Source organism: Candoia aspera, chromosome 1 (genome assembly GCF_035149785.1).
Source record: "Candoia aspera isolate rCanAsp1 chromosome 1, rCanAsp1.hap2, whole genome shotgun sequence".
Taxonomy (NCBI): domain Eukaryota; kingdom Metazoa; phylum Chordata; class Lepidosauria; order Squamata; family Boidae; genus Candoia; species Candoia aspera.
This window is the reverse complement of record NC_086153.1, coordinates 236,123,250-236,142,200: the sequence shown is the minus strand read 5'-3', so window position 1 is coordinate 236,142,200 and position 18,951 is coordinate 236,123,250. Positions and strand designations below refer to the sequence as shown.

The window sequence follows — 18,951 nt, the reverse complement described above, 5'->3', positions numbered from 1 at the left end:
GCTACAGACACAGTTCCAAGCATTTAACACCTTCTTTATCACAAAATTAAAGTCCCAGGAGGTTAGACTAATATATAGCTATCTTGCTAAATCACCAAAGATTCATCATCAAGCACACTATTTCTACAGTATGTGGATTGCACAGGACAGTCCAGTAGGGCAATTAGGAAGCGTAAAGTAGTTTTCCTAGCAGTGGTGGGAAAACTGGGACAACTGCATGTTGTTGGAAGACAGAGCAGTGTGTACAATAATTACATCTTCCCTGTGCTTTCTGAGCTAGCCTATTGTCCTCAGGTGCTGTGAAAGATGCTGTCACTGGTGCTGAAACAAAATTCCACTTTCAGTCTAATGGCTTTTGCATATGTAATGTTAGAGGGTGCACCTTATTTGTCTCAGGCAGTGAAATGCCTTGGACCAATGTTGAAGACCAACTAACTGCCTCCAGAAACTGACAAGCAGGACATAAGACAATGTTTATCTTGTTTGTCCACCAGTTGTTATGCCAAGTATATTCTACTTCAGAATAGGGGCTTCAATTTACTCAACATTTAGAATAGATCCCACAGTCCATGTGATAAAATAGGTTCTGCTGTTTCTAAAACAAAATATGGAACCATAGATATTGCCACATAACAGACAGCTGCCAAAGGATTCAGAAAAGTGGAAGCTAGAGAACCTTTACTCCATGTGGGGACTAGTCTTAGCTATGGCTTTATCTTTGGGATCCTTTTCTAACAGTCAAGTCCTGTCACCGTTTGACACTCCAGCTGGGAAATGATCCTTTATGCAACTGGGTGGCCTAACCTTTTCCCCTGTCTAGACCTATGCCAAATAAGTCACATGCACCTGTTGGTCCTCTTCCTATTTTTTAACAGTGTCCTTAATTCAGCCCCTCACCATTCCTGCTTATCTCTAATTAGAACACCACAAATGTGGATCCACTGTACTTGTTCAAAACTGTGAAGGTTACTGAGCAACTGCTCAGCAGCACTTTTGCCCACACTCTCCTCATTCAAACATCTTGCTACTCATAAATGACACTGAATATGCAATGCTGCAGTTCAGTCACACAATACAGTAAGCCAGGAATACACAGTTCCATTGGCTCAAGGGACACACACCGGAACTAGGTGGGGACAAGTTCCATGTTGGAGAGTGTGGTAAAGGTTAAGCTCTGATGTGGGTGCTTTATGCTTCTGCAATCCTTCCATTAAAAAGGGGCAAAAATGTTAGGGAACTCTGGGGACCACAAAAGGGAGGTAGTGGATTCCATGCAGCACACCTTTTGCAACTCTGCATTGATGTGCAAACAAAATTGACTGAGTTCATGCAATATGCTAAACCAAAACCTAGCAAACTACATTGTGGCTTAACATGATGTATGACACAGGTAACTGGTAGCACTCATATCATGAAGATCCTGTTTGTTTACCAAGCCATAAGCAAACTACAATATGGCTTAGTATGATACGTGAAATACTCATTATTTCAGAGTTGAGATCTTGACTGAAAATACTTCCTAGAGATGAACCCAATCAGAAATTAAATTTAGCCCTACTACATTAGGTAGACAATTAATAATTGCAGTTACTTAACAGATTCCTGGACACAAGCATTTCTGCTAATGTACAAATTACACAAGGCTTCTTTTCACTTCACTGCATAAAACAATTGACTCAGTTTGTCATCCATTATATCCTTAAATGATTGTTAGCATTGTTATGTAGCCAATTATCCTCCATGTCAACAGTCTTTGACCCAAACCTTATTTTAATGCTGTCTCTTATCACTTTTGCACCATTCCAATTTCAACCATATGTTCATAGCCATTTGTACCTGTTTGCAACCATTCCTTAGGGTGCCCACAGGCTACTGGATTTTTTACTTGCCTCTGGATGGCATGTTTAGGCTGTAAGGACTGGGTCAGAGGGTATGAGGCTGCTAGGTGGTCCTACAGGCTACTGTAATGCTGCCAAAATAACAGTGAAAAGCTTACAACTCTTTCAAACTACCCTATACTTTCTGCTGTAAATTAGTGTCAGAGACCATTCCTTATTTCAGAACATCCTTACTTCCCTTAAGATGACTGCATAACTTACACTTTTTGACACCACTTTGTTTCACTTTGACACCACTTTGTTTTGCCCTTTGTTTCAAAGAAACATTATACTGCATAAGGATTATTTAAGGAGATCATGGAGCCTAACAGCATAATTGTCCTAACAATCAGGAAACACACTGAGACAATGAACTGGTCTCTAATATTTATTGCTAGTACTTAACAGGAATCCTAACAAACTGAAGAAGCGTGGGAAAACCCAGCCATATAACCCCCAAGGGTTAAGGCGGTCCCGATCTGTGTCTCTTTGAATGGCTGAACAATTCATCAGTGCTACGCATGCGCTTGACAGTCTGGATGGGAGCCCCCTGCTCGCCATCCTTAAAGGTAAAGGTTTCCCTTGACGTAAAGTCCAGTCGTGTCCGACTCTAGGGGGCGGTGCTCATCTCCGTTTCTAAGCCTTGGAGCTGGCGTTGTCATAGACACTTCCGGGTCATGTGGCCAGCATGATGACTCGGAACGCCGTTACCTTCCCGCCGAAGCGGTACCTATTGATCTACTCACATTTGCATGTTTTCGAACTGCTAGGTGAGCAGGAGCTGGGACTAGCAACAGGAGCTCACCCCGCCGCGCGGTTTCGAACCGCCGACCTTCCGATCAGCAGCTCAGCGGTTTAACCCGCAGCGCCACCGCGTCCCATCCTTACTCATGACAATAATAACTACTTTACAGTAGTCCAAGGGTCTATGTCAGGAATCTGCCACTATACCAGGTATCACTGGCAATTATTCAGCAATTACCAGTTATTCAGCGTTGCCCAAATCTTAGGGAGCTTTATGAACCAAAGAAAGGCCACAGAACTATGCATATTTTGTAGCCCATAGGTCATCCATCCCAACTTTAGATAGTAGCATATCTTGAAAAAAATAACATCAATTTCACAAATCAGGCCTCATTCTATCATTCACATAGACAATCCCAACCTTGCTTCAAATACACTGACTTTCTACATGTGAATATATACAAGGAAATGAACATGAAGTTCTGAAATGAATACACACACACAATTTTTAAAATAAATAATTTCCATGCACACAACACATTAAATCTGAAAATGGTCCTAGTCTTCTCTTCTATGAGCAAGATTGGGTTTGTCATCTGGCTGTTGCAGTATATTGACACTGCAATGCACTCACATTCAGACCCTCTTCACAAGTCTCTACTCACAGTTCATACCATTCATTCACTTTTATTGATTAGCCTACTGACCTTATCAAAATGAAAAGCAACATCAATATGCAAAAATGTAATGTAAGAAGTACAAATATACAAAGTTATAAAATGAAGTACATTCAAATAAATTCATCAACTGTGCATGTTACTCTAATTTGTTCTATAAAATAAGTTCTCAGTTGAACAGCCTTGACTATGAATTTTGCAATCCTGCTAGTAACAAACAAGTTTGCATCCTAGAGGAAATAAGACAGTTTTGGCTGTTTGGTCAAATTCTCTACTTAAGGGCCTGAAGAAAGAACTTTGTCTGGATCTCCTGACCAACCCTGGAGATGGAGGACTTTACAGTTCATGCTTGCTAGTTGGGTTACCAACACTGAGTGGGTAGATTGTATGATTGAACCTGCAACTTTGGTGCACAAAATCTTCAGAGTAAGAGAAGCTGCACAGCAGCAACTCACACTGCTTGTCTGCAAATGCCAATCCAAGTGTATGGGGAGCTCCTGTAGAACCTTCATCTCCCTTTCCAGTTTGATTTTCTTCCTGCTACTTGCAGTGTTCCTCCTTTCTCATGTATCAGAAAGTCCCTCATGTAGGCTTAACTACTGTAAATAAAAAGATTTCAGTCCCCTGTGTTGCCTCTGCACTGAACTACTTCACACCTTATTTCCCAGGCACCCTTTCCTTTTGTATTAACATTGAAACACTTTTTAAATTATTTCTTAACAAAGGCCCTTTTGAGAAAGCTGTAGCTTGGCATATTTCCTAGTGAAAAGAAAGGAGGAGACCAGCTATCAGGGTAGTCCAGGTGCAGCCCAAACACTGATGGTGATTATATTTCACAAGCTGCACAGTTACTGTAGTGACCTTAGCCAAATCTTCACAAGTGTAATGTGTGGTAAGATGAGATTTAGTTGATATAATTTAATGTTTTCTGTTAAATGACCCCACTGTTTTCATGACTCTAGGGGGAGGGGGCACAGTGGTTTCCATATCCATTTTATAAGCCTGTAGAATAAACTTTCATTTAAAAATAGCATCACAGAATACTTTACTATTTACAATAAGTACACAAAAACTTATTTTGACTGATGTATCAACTAGACCAAGTATATTTTCAGACAAATCATTTATTGTGCAATTGCCCTGCCTTATTCGTGAAATTGTAAAAGCAAATCTGGAAGACAGTGTATTCTACTTCTAACCCTTTCATCTTTTCCCTCTCTATTTTCTGTCTTTTTTTTCTGACCACAAACATTTGTTAAGGAAAGAAAAAAGGAACAGCCACAGAATGCCTTTATGTGGGTAGCACTAGAAGCCAAAACAGGAATCTTGGTCTATATAGGTGAGTTTACACAGATAGCTTACTAATATAAACTAACAGTTAGGTTTTTGCCCTAATTGAAAAAATGTAATCGCCCTAATTGAAAAAAAAAACATCTGTACTCCCAGACAATCCCTTTTTAAAAAAAAAAAAAGCAATTAAACTGGTGAGCAGTTTGATACTCATACTAGTTCCCTTTCTTTATGTGCTTAACTCGGAGCAGCCTTCCCCAGTTTGGTGACTTCCAGATGCGTTCAACCAACTCTGAACATCCCCAGCTAGCAAGACTGAAAGCAAGTTGAATTTCAACACATCTGGAGCATATCCACCTGGGGAGGCTGAGACAAAACTTGCTAAATATTTAGCTACATTAATACAAGGTTATAAGACATGTTTCACCTCATAGTAGAGGAATGTATTTGTGCAAAAATTTAGGGAAATTCAGTAGTTTTTCATGTTTAATAATTTCATCATCCCTAACAATCATGTAGAATTTATAAAATTAGTCAGTAAACAAACGCAGGGCCAGGGAATAACTATTTCTTGTTATTACAACCAAGAGCCAACATTAAGCTTTTCGTTTAACCTCTTTGTTCTCATCCCCTACTAACAGTATTACTTTGTCTTATCTTCATCCCTTTTTCCTATTCTTTTGTTTGCTCACCACTTGTGAAGTTTCAATGATAAATTCTATAGGGTTTTTTAAACATGTTTGCCTGCAATGTTATATAATATACAGATATATAATAAGAATCTAACACAGATACAATTTGGTTTGTTAGGCAGGAATAAGTGATTTAAGATTGAGACTGTATCTGTACTTCCTCAAAATTCAGAGGGACTTCATGATTCGGTTCATGATGCATATAAAACACACATGGTAATCTGGGTATGAAATTAGAAAGTGAAAGAACAGCAGCATGGAGGGAACAGAGAATTATTCTGGGAAAAATGTAATGGAAAATATGTGTTAACAACTATATGAAATTTTGTTAGAAGGTTTAGAATCCTATATATCCCAAACAAGACTAATACAAGTCAGGACTGATTATACCCTAGTGAAACCAAAGCAAAGCAATTACCACAGATGTTAAAAAAGATCACACAGAGAAAAATAGATTGTGTAAACTAGCCTTATACGTGTCCATGACACACTTGGGAAACCATAATTAAAACTTACACTGTCAGCATTAAAAGAATGAGTGAACAATGAAAGGGCTATCACAATAAAGATTCAGAGGTGTTAAAAACATAATGGGTTTTTAACATACTACAATTTTTAACTGATAAGGTACTTGTAAACTGCATCTGGCTCACTGTAACCACATTTGTATAACCAACCTATCTTTCCCTCCGCCCCATCCCAATTTAAATCCTACACCAGATATAATACTGACATACCAATTTCCTATCTCATGCTTGACTTTTTTTTCTTTCACAACATCTTAGTTTATGACAGAGGCTTAGAGTTCATTTAATAGATTTGTTTTCAGGCTTCCACTGGAAATTGTTCCAAAATGCAACACAAAACTCTGCTTATTAAAAGCAGCCAAATAATTTTATGTGATCAGAATGCTATGCAATCCAGCCCTCAGCTTTTTGCTAACAAGTCAATGTTCCATTTGATCGTCTCAAACTGGTTCCAAACTTTTAGTCCACTGATAAGAGCTTTAGTTCTTGAGTTCTACTCAGAAGGCTTCCATCAGCAAAAAAGGGACAGTGATAGTAACTGCTTCTTTCTCCCCCTGCAATTCCAGTGCCATCTCCTGCATCTGCCCTGAGGGTATCCCAATCTTCTGCCACAATTTTTTGGGAAAGCAAAAGGGAATGCAAAGTAAACAGGGAATTTTTGCCTCCTAAGCCATTCATTCTTTCCAATTTATATGGACATTTTTATTTGCTAAATTTCTTCCGTGGAACACAGGAAATGGGGAAGCATATTTGGAGCAAATCCCTGTGTACCATAGCTCTAAAGAAGTTTTGCAGCAATTCAGATGCAGCTCCAAATCTGTCTGCTCTCACAAAGTCAGCTGTTTAGGGAAGGTGTGTCAACTGATTTCTTGCTTTGCACCGCTTTATCTGAAACTGAAGCAAAGCTGGTTTTCCCTTTGCAGTGCTGTAGCTCTAAAGAGCTTGAGGGCCAGCTGTTTCCCACTGGGAAATTCTGGCTTTGCCCTGGCTTCTGACTGCAAGGCAACCATGCAACCTTTCAGCATGGAAAGGAAGAAATTCCATCCCTTGTGGGTCCACCATGAAGTTTTAACTTCATGAAGATTAAGAAGCTTCATGAGATGACTGAGGAGAAAGTCTGCTCAATTAAAGTAGTGAAACAAGAAGATTGTTCTGAGAATCATTAATGCTTACAGTATGTGCAGCAGGAATCTCTGTTTGGGTCCCACAGTGCTCTGACTGAAAAACCACCTGCTGATCCCAGTGAGAGCATATTTGGAAAGGCTAAAGGCAGACCTTTAAAACAACTTGAATCTTCCTAGCTCTCTAATAAATTAAGTCCCAACACCCACACTTTAAACCAGGCCCAGATACACATTGGCAGTTTGCAGAAACAGTACAGTATAATGTGATAAGGCTAGAAAACATCCAATTACCCCAAAACTCTGGTTTCACATTTGCATTTTAAAATAAACTTGAATCCATATCCAACATACTAGGGACTGTGCCATTCCTTAATGAGGCACTTGGCTGGACAGATCCTTGAGTACATTTTCAGTTCTGCTTATGACTTGATAAGGAAACAGTGAGTCATTCTGGGTCGTATCTGATGCTTGCCTTGAACTTCTGTAATTGGCTCAGAGACTCTGCCTTTACATGGACTTTTTCTTTTCCTACTTTACTGGTTTTCTCCTACACCAGCCGTGTCCAACCCGCGGTTCTGAACAGCTAGTAATGCGACCCCCCAAAATCGTAAACCTTTAACATTATTTTGCGATTTTTTTTGTGACTCAATCGCGTGGTGCTTGAGTGCGGACTGCATAGGTAGAAATAATGGAATGCTGTGTAGGGGAGGGGGCAGTGCAGTGCTAACACCGTCACCACCTGCTACACGTCAGCTTGTAGCACCTTGGCGTTATATATGTTTCAACCTACCTACACATGTTCTGTGACGACAGGCATTTACTGTTATTATTATTAAGTCAACATGTAAGTTTTGTTATCTGATGATTAAACTTTGCTTTATTTGCCTACCTAACAATTTACAATGGACTTGTTGTGTTATTTCTTAAAATATAAATATTTATTCCTAAATAAATTTATTCCAGCATGGCTTCAACACTGTTTCAACAGAAAACAGAACCCTAAAAAGAAAAAAAGAAAAATTGCGGATGAAAGAAGAGTATTCAACAAAAAATGGACAGATGAGTACTTTTTTGTTGAGACAAATACTAAGGCACTATGCTTAATATTTGGGAAAATGTGTCAGTTTTTAAAGACTACAATTTGAAAATGCATTATACGGAAAAACATCCTGCCAAATTCGAAGCGTATCAAGGAATTTGTCGTAAAGACAAATTAGCAGAACTGAAAAAATCTGTCATTTTGACAATTTTTTTTTTAAAAAGTCGTGACTCAAAAGAACTATTATAAAAGCTAGTTATTTGGTAGCAAATCTGACTGCAAATAAATCAAAACCATTTACCGATGGTTAGTTTATTAAGCAATGTATGGAAAGTGTGGCAGATATAATTTGTCCTGATAAAAAAAGCGATTTTTCTAAAATCAGTTTGTCTCACCAGACTATAGCCAGGCGAACTGAAGAAATAGGAAATCTATTGAAAAGCTGCTAATTTCATATTTTATGCTTTGGTGATGGATAAAACTACTGATTCTACAGATACGGCTCAACTTGCCATTTTTATTAGAGGTACTGATAACAAATGTAATGTCACTGAAGAAATGGCTTCTTTGGTGCTATTAAAAGACACAACTAAATCTCTTGATTTGTATGAAGCAGTAAAAATGACATTAAAGCGATTTTCTTTAACCATTGTCAACATATCTGGTATATCTACTGATGGCGCCCCAACAATGGTTGTTAAAAGTGAGGGACTTACAAAATTGATAGAAGACGATGTAACTGCTGCTGGCAACTCACGTTTGATGAAGTATCACTGCATTCTAAATCAAGAAAATTTATGCGCTAAAGCTTTAAAAATGGATAATGTCATGCAAATTGTCATCAAAGCAGTGAATTTCATAAGGGCCAAGGGACTGAATCACTGCCAATTCCAGGAGTTCCTTAAAAGTATGGATGCTGATTATGGGGACATCATTTACTTTTCTGAAGTACGGTGGCTAAGTTGGGGTAAAATGCTGAAAAGATTTTATGATTTGAGAAATGAAATCAAGTCATTTATGGAATCAAAAAGAAAATTTGTGCCAGAACTTGAAGATGAAAAATGGCTCACAGATTTAGCATTTTTGGTGGATTTGACTGCTCATTTAAATGAGTTAAACATGCCTCTTCAAGGTGAAAACCAACTTATCACTGCAATGTTTCAAACCAAAACAGTGTTTGAAATGAAACTTAAAGTATGGCAAGCCCAAGTTATGGAAAATAATTTTATACATTTTAATACGTTGGCTATACACAGTCCTGTGAACAGCAAGAAATATGCAGCCTTGCTTTTTGGTTTGATACAGGAAACATTGTTTTCCTGTATCAAACAGGTTTCAAGATTTCCAGAAAAATCATCAATATTTTGGTATATTTTCGACTCCATTTTCAGTCAACATAACTACATTACCTCTCAATTTTCAAATGGAATGCATAGAGTTGCAATCAGACATTCAACTCAAAGAAAAATTTGATCATATCTCTCGAGTGGACTTTTATAAGACCCATCTTCCCAGAGAAAAATATCCCTCACTTCACAATCATGCCTTATTCATGACATCGCTTTTTGGTAGCAAGTACATTTGTGAGCAACTATTTTCAAGGGTGAAGCACATGAAGAGTTCAATTAGAATTAAAATTTCTGATGAGCACCTTGAGAACTCACTGAGAATTGCAACCAGTTTCATCGAACCAAACATTGATGCATTAGTTTCACAAAAACAAGGTCAGTTATCCCATTGGTTTTATGTTGCCCTCTTTTTTAAAAATTTTATAATAAAATATATAAAAAATAAATGAAGTTTAATAAACTTATATATATTACTTATATACATTAACTATATTATATATTTAATGTGTGGCCCAAGATAATTCCTCTTCACTCAATGTGGCCCAGGGAAGCCAAAAGGTTGGACACCCATGTCCTATACATTCAAAGCAGTATTTGCTCCAAAAAGTATCTAACAGTGTATAGCAGCCTTTCTCAACCTTGTGACCCTGGAGGAACCCTTGAAATATTTTTCAGGCCTTGGGGAACCCTGCACATTCAGGCTCAAATATAGGCCAGAAGTTACAAAATTATTATATTCATTTCATGTGTAGGCCTGTATATATGCATTAACAGTGTTCTTAAACTAAAAATAAACTTACCTCTTTAATGTGAAGTTGCCTGAATTTGAAATAATTTTTAAAATAAATTGTGATCTCCCAGAGAACCCCTATTGACCTCTCTTGGAACCCTGGTTGAGAAACCCTGATGTATAGGATTTAAGCCAGAAGAAATTAAGGACACTGCCCCCTCTAGTTCAAACAACCAAACACTCCAAAGAGTGATGTAACATCAGCACAGAAAGAAAATTTCATTTCATTAATTCATCAGGATACAAGGAATTTAATGGAGGAAATATGCACGTCAATCTGTTAGGCCAAGCCCCCTGGCATTTTATTCCAGATCCATTGAGTAACAAAGACTAGGATGGTCATCGTACAGTTCAATCTTTTGTTCTGGTTCCAAAGAAATCAATCCTGCACAGTAGTTAATTAGGAGTATGGTTTTTGTTTTTGTTTTTTCTTAACAGTAAAGTTAGTTTAGAAATGGAAAGGGTCTTACCGTGTTTAGTTAAAACAAAACTTCAGCCCTAAGTCAAGCAGCGAAGAAAGCAAGCCTACAGCTGAAGACAGATGCATGTGACACTGGAATCGCAGAAGCATATATTTGGAAAGGCCATTTAGGGCATCAAGCCCAATGTTCTGCTCAGTGCAGAAATCCAGATGAAAGCATCCCAGGCAGAGGGTTATCTAGCCTCTGACTGAAAACATCAGGGGAGCCCACCACCTGTCTGGATAATTGGGTCTGCTGTCCAACAGCTCTTACTATTAGGACTTCCCCCATCACTCATTCAGCTCCTTCAACTGCTCTTCACTATTACTAATCTGCCTTTCTTTGAACTGATCCAATATTTCATATTTTTTTGAAAATATGATCCAAGAACTGGAGCCAGTCCTTGACGTACAGATCTGACTAAGAACGAAGTGGAATTATTATGCCCGTGATTTGAAAAGTATACTTCTGCTAATGCTGTCTAAAATTGCCTTTGCCTTTTTTGCAACTACATCACACCGCTGTCTCATATTCCATTTGTAAATTACTATATTAAGTTATATTTCACAAGCATCATTACCAAAATGTCCCCCATCTCTCTATTAATTTAATGTATTTCTATCCTGCTGAAATTCAAGTCTCCTGGCAGCTTACATTTGATTTTTGCTTCCTAAGTCAAGAACTTTGCACTAGGCTGTGTTAAATTTCATTCTATTACTTTCAGCCTGTTTCTCTACACGATCAAGATTGTTTTGAATTTTATTTCTCCCTATATTAGTTATCCCATCCAATCTTCTGTCATCTGCAAATCTGATAAGCATTCCCTCCACTTCTTCTTCCAAGCCATTACTAAAAGCATTGCAGAACCCAGGTCTGATTCTCCCAGCACTCCACTCGATTCCCTTTCCAATCTGATGAGGAATCACCGAAATACACTCTTTGAGTATGAATTTATCTATTTATTCATTGAATAGTCATTTCATCAGGCCCACTTTAACATCATACTCGAAGTAAATCCATATTCCCTAATCGTGTTTCTGTCAATCTCAGGCTTCAGCCCTACCTCTTCTCGCTGGAATAGATAAGTGAACCAACAAAACTAAGCATTTGTGATGTCACGAAGCAAAGCAAAATTCAATTCCCTTGAACACAGAACTGTGTGTGTGTGTGCATGCGCACAAACATAAGAATGAAAGCACTGCACTTCATAATTATTCATTAGAAACATAAATGCATTTTTAAACTCAGAAAAGGGAGGAACACCACTGTTGGGTGAGGCAGCATTTTATATTGCACAAGTCTTCAGTCTTCATCCAAAATAGATGACTATTGTATTACAACACTGAATGGATAACCAATGCAGAACGAACTCTTACAGTTGTCGCTGAATGCTGCAACATTTATGATGTCATGAGATGCGGTACTGCATCTTAGCTCTGAATCTCCAAAGTTTCCCATCTTATGGAATACTGTGAACGTGTGTTTCCGTTTTCTTCTTCTTCTTCTTCTGCTCTACCAAGTTGGAACTAAACTGTTCTTGTACTTATCCATCATTTAAAAAAACATAAGCATAAATAAATATAAAACATATTTAAAATAATTTTACCTGCCAGATTTGTACTTCACACTAAATAGTTCTCATAGCAGAAAGAAAATCTGGACCTACTTTAAATCTCTGTTTAGCATGCCCTCTGGGGGAAAAGAGCTAGGCCCCATGATAAAGACCTTACTTTCCCTTCTGTAGAATGGATGAAATAAGAAACTAGTGAGTGAAATAGGAAACCCCCTACTGAACTGTTCTGATGAATAAAAAATTGGTAACAGAGCAAAACTTTGCAGATTTTAAATACTCAGCATCTAGATTGCTTCTAGGCAATTCCCTGTTTTTATTAGATTAGAATGATGTATTTGCTGTGGAAGTGTGCAGTATTTGGATTTGAAGTAGGCAAAGGTACACTGAAACTCAAACCACATATTCCTGATCCCACAGAGCTACCACGTGAACCCAGTAAAGTCACAGCTCCTTTAAGGAGCTGCTGCCAAATGCAGCATGGGTACCAACCATGGTTATAGTAGTGCATTATGGTTACACAGGACTGCACTACGATGACAGCATACTTCAGCAGCTTTCTGGAACAGCAGCTCCAAGAGATCTGTTATGGCCTCCACTCTATCCTTAAAGTCTTTACAGAACTGACTTTTCCCCCAGGCCTTGGGTTAGCGTAAGTGATGAGTCCCTTTTAGGATTTTATGTTAGCTGAATGTTATCTTCTGGGATGTGTATTGCTATTTTCTCATCTGGGGAGGCGGATTCCACTGCTTTTAATGTTACATACCACTTCAAGTCTTCTGGAGTTAGCCAGCCTTCTAAACAAACAAACGAACTTTAAAGTTAAAAGAAGACAAAAAGAAAATTTCTTTGTAAATGTATGGGGAATACTTAGGTATACAGAATATGAAGTATTGTAGAGCTTTATTTGCAGGTCTGTATCTGGATGCTGAAACTGATTGTACGTATTGTGCGCTGATGTCAGTATGACTATCAGGATATAAAAGTATGGCACGGTAAGTAACATTCCCAAACAGCAGAACTTCAACAAGAGCTATGCTACTTGGCCAAGGTTATTTTTGGTTCCCGGGGAATAATCTGAGTTGGTAATAACCCTGGGTGAATCTCATGCTTAATGGTCTCCTTTGGGAAACACCTGGACCAGCACAAATCTGGCCCAGTTATGTTTTCATCTGCTAAATCTACTATAAAGAAAGTTTAAAAGCTCACTGATGTTGCAATTCCTGCTTCCTCTTGCAACTGTCAGCAACTATCTTGCTATCAGGCATGCTCACTTACTGTGGGATGTGAAATGTCAGATGTCAGGGAGTAACAGGTTAAAAGCTGCAGGTCAAATTTAGGGAGCAACAATATGAAGAGACCCACCCATACACACTTGCCACCATACCTGGCCATTTTGAGGGTATTTTTAACGAATAAATAGGCTTGTTTATTTTCATAACTCCAAATTCTGGCAGTGTTTAGCCCAGGTATTGACAAAAAGCAGGCCTCTCCAGCTCTGTTCAAACCCTGATCTGATATGGACATCTGAACAATATTTAAGTCTGTCTAAAGTCAGGGAAGTTGAAATGAACAGAACTAAAATGTGAAGTGTGAGGTAAAACATAAGCTTGAAATTAAAGTACTCATTGAACTTGAGATTTGAAAACCTATGTTTGTGTGGAGAAAATTAATTCAACAATATGGTGCTTCTGCTGTTAACACAGCCCTGCAATAAACCCAGACTCCAGGAATGACACAACTACAGTACTAATTGCTCCAACCATATGCTGTTTCCACTGTCTGCTTTCCTCACAAGTTTTAGAAAGAATCTGAGTTCCCACTGCTATATTGCCTGCTCTGCCTCGCCTTCTCCTTTCAAAAATGAGGTGTGAATGTATGTACAGCCCAGAAATGCCTGATTCCTTTCCAGGAATGTATGTAAAATGTAGATTTCCATAGAGGGTCAGGTGTTTGGGCGGCCTCTTTTAGCCATACACCCAGATAATTCATCTGCAGCATATATTAACCACACTGTAGAGTTCTCATGATGGAATTTGAGAAATAAGCACAAATATGCTATAATATATTCCTTCTCCACAGGGCAAGGGAGGGAATGTGCAGACAGTACAGAAAAAGCAAGACTTGGCTTATTAACCCTGCCTAGAAAGAATTTGTGAAGGTGGATCTGGAGAAAAGACAATTTCAAGAGGGAAAGGAAGTGGCCGAGCTAACGACCACCCAGAGAAGCCATTCCACACATATGGATAATGTGGTGGCAGGAGAGAGAGAAACTGGGTGGGGTTCTAAAATATTATCTTGCTCCAGACAAAAAGACTGGGTCATTCTTTTTTCACAAACATCTGACATTATACATATGTATCAAATACATGTGTAGATCACCCTCTTCCAATTTACTGCTACCCAGTTGTGTCATCTAGGATTCCCAGAATACCCACTTGCTGGCTGGGGATTCTGGGGAATGTAGTCTAACACCAAACCCTACCAATTCATCTATATTCACTGGTCACATCTGAGAGAGAATAGCAGGGGGTGGAAAATAGCAGGTGAACCACATACACCTTTTAGTTAGGAAAACGTTTAAGAGGGAAACTTTCCAAAACAATGCAATGGCATTGAGCGTGTCAAGAACAGGATTCTGAGTGCCAGAGGAACACTGGCTGCACGGGGGTCCAGGAACAGAAAATTAGGTGGGAGGGTGCAAGTACTGTAGTCTTCTTCTGTCTGACCATGTGCTTAACTGCTTCTTTCCTCTGAACACTCCACCTCCTCATCACCGGATCAAGACTACAGCAAAGAATGGTTTCTGCTGCTAAGATTCTGGAGAATCTCAGATGTAATGCCTAGATTAGAGTTGCTTCAAGCCAATGCTATCCAGTAGGGATGTGCAAAATGTTTTCATTTCAAAGAGGAATTTTTGATCCCACTGTAAAACAAAACACACTGTTTTGTTCTGAGCCCAAAACAAAACTTAGCTGTTCTCAGGAGCCCTTGGGGGAGTGTTCTAGTTCTTCTGAGCATGCAGCTGAGTTCTTCTTTTGTGACTTATGATTGGGTTATATTTTCTAAACCTTTTCCAACCCAACTAGTAGAGCAGCAGAAACCATTCTTTGCTGTAGTCTTGATCGGGTGATGAGGAGGTGGAGCGTTGAGAGGAAAGAAGCAATTAAGCACATGGCCAGACAGAAGAAGACTACAGTACTTGCAGCTGCGTGGCTGCTAGTTTGCCTGGTAAATTGGTGCTGCTTTAAAAAAAGAAAAACAACTTCCTGTGGGGAAGTTTGAGTTCCTGGTGGTGGCTGAATGGGTTCCACGAGGGCTGGGCCATGCCTGAATTCGCAGAGGAGCATGCCTGTGCATTCACACAATAGTTCATGTTATACAAGGTGGTGCTAATGTTGCTGAATCTGCACACTGGTTTGATTAGCCTGGTTTATGGGACGTTGTTATGCACAAGTATTTTGTGTGTATTCTTTTGTCTTGTGTAACATTATTATTATTCATGCAGTTAAGGAGCACCAGCACTTTTTTTTTTGTAGCCAGTAGCCATCCCTACATGCAAGCAAAAACATCAGGAAAGAACAACACAGATGCATTTGTTTTTGCCTGCACCTAGCAGGCAGACTGAAAAAAAAAAGGAATGTGTCATGTTCATCGTTTCCATGTTCTGTATACATCGTAACGTTTCGCATGTCACTTTTCTAACCCGTGTTTGCGGGGTGGAAATTTCCAGCCGTGCCGGGCTGTAATCTTCTTGCTGCAACTGTGGAATGTATGTTTGGGTTAGTGACTCTGTTCAAGGTTACTTTCTCAGGCCGATGTGGGTAACGGTTGCTAACACCGGGGAGGGGGTGGTTGCTAGGAGGGAGGAAGGGCAGGGCTGGTTTTGAAGCGAGGGTTTTTAGTTTGTATTTGGCGCGCTTTTGCTCATTCTCAGCTTTCTTCGTATTTGCATACTATTCTTTCAATAAATCAGTTTTCATTAAGAACCCGCTTGTGAGGCTGAGTATGTCAGAATAGGCAATCATTACAGAATGCTTATAGAAATTTGGCCAAGATATTTTTTAAAAAATTCAAAACATGAACAAATCCTAGTAAGGGAGATATACTATCTGAAGAATATTAAATACTTTATCAGAAAAATTCTATTTTTTTCTGTAGTGGTAGAGAAGGGCTTTTTTGATAATAGACGTTAATTGAAGCAGATTCTCAGTTAATAGAAACAAAGCTGCATTTCCACTGTTTTTATGGAAATGTATTTAATAGTTCAAAAATGTGTTAAAAATCATGCCCTTGGCCACAATTTCTAAAATGTGGGTGGTTGGCATCATTCAGCATAGACTACTACCCACCTATTCTTGCATATCAAGGAAGCAGCAGTGATCACTTCCCATTATTTCCTGTGGCCAAAATTCTCAGAATAATACAAGTTTCATTCTGATGGGACAGGGAATGTTCAATCTGTTTCAATTTTTATTCTGATGAAATACAGCCAAATAGAAACATTACAGAACATTTGAGTGGGATACTTTGTTCTAAGCTAAGAATAAAACATATTTTCTGTTTTATGCATATCCCTATCAGCTGTGGACGTATGCCATAGGCAATGCTTATGAAATGGATAAAACTCCTTTAAATGCCTTCAGTAACAATAGTATAATACATAAATAGGAAGGAATAGTATTCCTTCTGTATATAAAAATATATTTGTTTTTGAATAGCATCATCAAAGAACAAAGCATGATAATGTCTTGCCAGTGGCAACTTTAAAACAAATTTCAATACTGGACACAGAATAGCTGGTAGGGAGAGGAAAAACAGAATATAGCTAACTGTCATTTAGAGCTGCTGTACAGAAGACAGAACAGACTTTTTTTTTCTATTGATAGGAAGAACTTGAATTAGTAAGAAGTGCAAGGAAGCAAATTTTGCTTAAGCATGAGGAAAACTTTCTACTAATAATAGTTTGACAATATAGCAGACTTCTCTTGCAGGTGGTGGACAATTCTTCAAAAGAGAATTTAAGAAAAGGCTAGAATATCATCAGTCAGGAATGTTGTCATTGTACCCTACATTAAGCAGAGATCTAATTAGACCAGCTCCAAGTTCCTTTCCAATTTCTATTTCTCTGATTTTCTGAATTAGGGTAACACAAATTTAACATGCAACAAGATATGTTTACCTTTCTTTAAAAAACCTTGCCTTCTTTGCGGTGGTTAAAAATGAAAATGTGGGATGTACATTTTATAAGGAAGTAATAAAAATAAATAATTTCTGCAAATTATGCCCCTGTAGCACCTGATCAAGTTTTTTTCTCTCATGCTCACTCATTCTATTTCTATACGGATCTCATCATAAAGGAGTGCTTAGTCTACAGAGGGTAAATGAACCAAAAAATAAAATACAAATGTCCAGGTGGTGGTCTGCTCAGGCATGCACACCAATGCTATTATTTTGTATCTTTATGGCTAAATCCCATGCATCTTATTGCCACCGTTCCACTTCCCTAAATAATTATCTATGAATGGAGAGGGTCTGCTCTGCTTTCAGAGATAAGAGAAGAAACGGTTGAAAATAAAGGAATGGGCATGAGGTACAAATGTTGCTACTGAAAAGTCATGGAAGCCTTTGACAATTAGCCTTAAAATAGCCTTCTTCTTGGGAGGACCTGCTTGACTGATGTATTCAACCCTTTTTCTTTCCTTTCCTATCCACTTATCTCTTTCCCTTGTCTCATCTGTATTCATCCCTTATTTCTCTTTCCCAATCAGTGTACTGTAGCTACTAACCCCCCTTAATCTATCTCCATCCATTTTTTTTCCTTTTGCTGTTTCTGCTGGAATAAAGAATCATGTTTTTCTGTGGCTTGAGAGAGAGAGAATGGTTGGTACATACAATGAGGGAATCAAACTATTTTATAAACGGGGCACTGTATTTTACTGGCTAATTTTAATCAGTAGTTATTACTCCTTTCTTTGTTCTGGCTCTATGCTTTTTGGGAGTGTGGGTTCTGGCAGGTTTATTTATTCAATTAATATGGCCACCCATCTCAACAAGTGACTCTGTGTGGCGAGTCCAGATACATAATATATGCACACAGAAATGTGACACATGCACACATTTATTGGGGAAGGGGAAATCTAAGATGGAAACCCTAAATTGATAAAGTAAGGAAGCCTGGCACTCTCCAGGATTTTATTTATAATTTTTTTTTCTGTTCATATTTCTTTTGGGAGGTCATTTTATATTTAGGGTAGTTTGTTTTGTGGTACTTACTGAAAGAGCCACATGAGGCAGCAACTTTAATTCTACTTTTCTTCTTGGATCTAACTGTGAACTTAAATTGTGGATCTTGTGCCAATCACTTCTACTGAACTAAGTGGAGGACCCTTTTAGTGGCCAAGGGTCACTTGTTACATTTTGGGGCAACCAACTGACAAAGTGGATTGCACTGGGATGGTAGAAGAGATCCAGGAAGGTTATTTTTAGACTTACACTTCCATTTGCTTGTTTTCCTTTCACAAAAATTGGTAGGAAAATATGATGTTACTGTTCAGTAATCAGTCAGAGAGACTACTGAAGGTCACAAAGACAGAATTCAAGGCCTAAGATCAGCTCTGGGACTGGAAATTACACTTCTGTCCTAACAATTAAACTGGAACTATTCTGCAACTGGACTGTTTTCCCTTTCTGAAAAGATTCTGCAGAAGCCTGAGATTTCTAGCACATAACACTTGCACTAGGAAACCAATTTATTATACTGTAATAAATTTGTAGTCTTTTCAGATTTAAACATTAAAACACAGAAGGT

The 18,951-nt window shown here is 38.5% G+C and overlaps 1 protein-coding gene across 1 annotated transcript in view; it reads right to left on the bottom strand.

The window, feature by feature from the left end:
• PKP3 (plakophilin 3) overlaps positions 1-18,951 on the bottom strand; it is a 42,320-nt gene that overhangs the window by 17,532 nt on the left and 5,837 nt on the right. The window lies entirely within an intron of this gene.